This window comes from Gekko japonicus, unplaced genomic scaffold (assembly GCF_001447785.1).
Source record: "Gekko japonicus isolate JY-2015 unplaced genomic scaffold, Gekko_japonicus_V1.1 scaffold3665, whole genome shotgun sequence".
NCBI classification, from domain to species: domain Eukaryota; kingdom Metazoa; phylum Chordata; class Lepidosauria; order Squamata; family Gekkonidae; genus Gekko; species Gekko japonicus.
The window spans coordinates 115,147-115,357 of NW_015164771.1; the positions used below are offsets into that span (position 1 = coordinate 115,147).

Below are 211 nucleotides of genomic sequence, written 5' to 3' on the forward strand. Positions count from 1 at the left end.
CGTCACTTCGGGCTCGGGAATCACTCCACTTTCCACTATATAGGACAGATGGACTGACATTCTAGCTGTACATGAAGAAGTGAGCCATGACTCTCGAAAGCTCCTCCCCTGCCACAGATTTTGTTAGTTTTTAAGGTGCTCCTGGCCTCTTGCTCTTTCTACTGATTGGGAAGAAATCCCTGCTTGTAGGTCAAGCGACACCCATGGGAGG

General features: G+C 49.3%; 1 protein-coding gene across 1 annotated transcript in view; it reads right to left on the minus strand.

The window, feature by feature from the left end:
* The window catches only part of LOC107109148 (DNA-directed RNA polymerase III subunit RPC1-like), a gene marked incomplete at its 5' end in the record, with an annotated part of 30,785 nt that overhangs the window by 12,998 nt on the left and 17,576 nt on the right, over positions 1-211 (minus strand). The gene's annotated exons all lie outside the window — the stretch shown is intronic.